The sequence below is a fragment of the Rhyacophila brunnea genome, unplaced genomic scaffold (assembly GCF_057557595.1).
Source record: "Rhyacophila brunnea isolate RB1 unplaced genomic scaffold, BYU_Rbru_1.0 scaffold_14, whole genome shotgun sequence".
Taxonomy (NCBI): Eukaryota; Metazoa; Arthropoda; class Insecta; order Trichoptera; family Rhyacophilidae; genus Rhyacophila; species Rhyacophila brunnea.
The window spans coordinates 35,508,816-35,512,472 of NW_028232796.1; positions in this window are offsets into that span (position 1 = coordinate 35,508,816).

Sequence of the window (3,657 nt, forward strand, 5' to 3'; positions counted from 1 at the left end):
TAAGCCGATCAAAATATACAGTGCCTTTCCGCAAAGATGTAAAACTAATAGTGTCTAATTATATTGGTTGGGCCGATTGGGAGCGATTGTCATCCTTATTTCCCACCTACCCTGAATTCAGTATTATTGTCACTAGACTAAGTGACCTGCAGTCACGGGTCATGATAAACTGTGAGGAAAATAACAGGCAGTTAGGCCAAGTGATATGCAGGAAGCGGACGTGGGCAAGTTGTTATACTTTACGTTCGCTTTATACCTACAGCGTGATTCAAAAGTTAACTCAAAACATATCTCTTCGACCGTCGTTGCACTGAGCCTGTTACGGTTTGAGTGAACGTCGCGTCCATCAATAATACAACATATCATCATCATTCATCAACCTCACATATCATCCATAAACAGTGTACCATCAAGTGCTGCGCACAGGGTAACTAAACAAACAATACCGTTCGAGTGATAGTTCAACCAGACCACGGAGCCATCATAAATCATCATAAAGGTCAGTGTCTGGCATTCTGTTAAATTGCCCTCACCCCTAGATCCGGAATTCACATTTTCCTTAAAATTACAGTCTAATCACTACATCAAAAATGGGGTCCACATTTTGGAAGTCAGTCAATAGAAAAGTGAAAACGACAAGTCACTGTATTTTTAATATCAGTTTCTGTCCAATAAAAATATATTTAGTAAATGTTTGGTTAACATTCATCCAAGGATAAATAATATTTACGAGACTTTACCGGTGACAAATACCGGTATAATGTCACATAGGCAACCCTGCCACAATCTGGTAGAGATTTTTTTAAGAGTATCTCCCGGCTCCTCTTCAAGTTTTGCGTTTTTTGCTTTATGGGATGAATTTGAGATTTTACCCTTTTTATGGCAGAGAATTCAAACTAAAGTATGGCTAATGGTGTACTATGGCGAAATCGATATTGAATAATATTATCATTTATTTGACACCCATCGACATGGTGAATAAATTTCCAAAATGCGTTCAATCAATCTACGTATTACATAATATTATTGTTCATTTTATTGTTCCTCACTGTTGAGGATAGTCGCTTATTTTAATTGTCCTAGTAATACGTTTTCTGTAGCCATTTGAAATGTGTTCCCTACTTAAATGTGAACATAACACTCTTGAGTCAATTAAATTTCATGATTCGTTCTTGTTGATTCCGTCATTTGAGTCACGAAGTATAAAATTCCTGCACTCTTATCACCTCACACGTAATTTTCCCACCACTCATCCAACACCGACTTAACGTAACCTTTCAAATTCAAATTTATTTATTTTTTACATATGGTGAACATCACAAATTATAAATTTAAGACGTTCACAACATGACATCTAAAAACAAAGAAATAGTATTAAAACAGTGTAATGAAGAAAGAAATATAATTATGCAGTATCACAAAAACATCCAAAAAGCCATCAAAATAATCTCATTTTGGTCAAAAGTGCAGTTGGCTGGTTTGCAGATTAAATAGTCGTTATTTGATATCCACAAGTCTGGGTTTATATGATTGTAAATAATTTTATCAGTTTTTGTCTTACATACTTTTAAATCAGTGCACATCAAAGATGCGGAAAATATACTTTTTCCTTCTGCTTATGTGACCAAAGAAGCACCTATAAATTACCTACGTCGTCGCAGCCATGACTTATTCTGGATCAGAACCGTTTCCTCGTGTCAAGTATATCAGTCACCATTAGCGAGGAGTGCAAGACAATTTTCAGTGATGTATTTTTCTATTTAAATCTCATATTTTGAACGTCCTGAATTTTGATTTGTTATGTCCACGTGTTTTGTTTTTTATCCATATATATATATATAAAACAAAGTCGGGTTAGTTACACCATTTATAACTCGAGAACGGCTGGACCGATTTTTATGATCTTTGATTTGTTAGATTTGTCTCCGCTCGGAATAGCAGAATAACTATTAAAATATCGGATAAATCACGGAAAAAATACATTATGAAGACAATTCATTTTCTCATACATTTTGACATTTTGAAAAATGACCTCGCGCATTCGAAAATAAAAGAAAATCACAAACAATTTTAATCCATATACAACGATACATGACAGAAAGAATAAACAAGAAACAAATGAAAGGCGTTGTGTGCATTATCTATCCTTTGACAGTTGATTAAGTTCAGCCTCAGATAATCCCGAAAGACTTTGTTGTATACCCCGGTGAATTTTGGAGGAAGTTGTCCTGCCTGAATCTTTTTTACTTCTTCGACAGCGTCCAAAAATAAAGCCAAGGATAAAATTACATGATCTCATTGCTGGTATTGCTCATTATTTACCTACCAATTTCAAAATCCATCCTTCGAACTTCATTCGACAATCGATCTACGTGAATAATCGAGCCGATTACCAGCTAGGTGCGCAAATAGCTATTTCGATCGTGATTTTAAAACGGTAAGTTGCCTTCGAAGATGGTCACTTTGTGAGGTTATCAAATTTGTGATTATGTGTGCATCGATAACTGCTTCATTATGTAATTTTGAATTATGTGATTAATTTTCCAGTGTTTATCATTTGATGATTCGTCAAAATGCTGACAACTATTTGCTGCGATTTTGTTGATTGCTTAAAATCGAGACGGAGCGCCTCACTTTCATTCGGTTGAACCAAGCCAAACTGCGATCGGAGGAGTATATTCATTTACGCGATGCAATCAGCACCGTAGGAGATGCAGCTAATGTTGGTCGATTGACTATTTTATCGGCGATGTACATTGGCAGCCCACGTCATATGCATGCATATGCGCTAGATGCAATGAAATATGTTCGTCATTACGGTCGTACAGATCTATTCATCACCTTTACATGAAATCCGAAATGAATAGAAATTGTTCAACTGCTACTCCCCGGACAAACATCAAGTGATCGGCACGTGTCTTCAAACAAAAAATCCTGTCGCTGATAAACTACATTGTTAAGCATCGCGTCTTTGGGAAACTCGATGCTGGATGTATTCGATTGAATGACAAAAACGAAGCTTGCCGCATGCACACATTCTTATTTGGTTAGTCGAAAGAATTCGACCAGACCAAAAAGATGACATCATATGTGCCGAGATTCCTGATCCCGAAACCGATCCAGACCTGCATGATGTTGTAATTACTTAAATGATTCATGGACAGTGTGGCGCCATCAACCCTCCCCCCCCAATCAGCGTGCATGGTCGACGGCAAGTGTTCCAAGCGTTATCCATGAAGTTTATCGGCGGAGACTATCACTGCCAATTATGGTTATCCACTGTAACGGCGTCGATCACCCAATGATAACGGTAGAACTATCACAACGAAAATGAAGTGAAACGATATCGTGGTCGACAACACTTGGATTGTTCCGTATTCGCCACTTTTTTCCAAAACATTCAAGGCGAATTGCAACGTGGAGTTTTGCAATTCAGTGAAATCCATCAAATACATCTGCAAATATGTCAGCAAAGGCAGCGATATTGTAGTTTTTGGCGTTCAAACTCCCAATACCAACGATGAAATCACGCACTATCAAGTTGGTCGATATGTGAGCTGCAATGAAGCAATTTGGCGTATTCTCTCATTTCCCATTCATGAACGTCATCCCACTGCTGTACATTTGGCGGTGCATCTGAAGAATGGTCAACAAGTT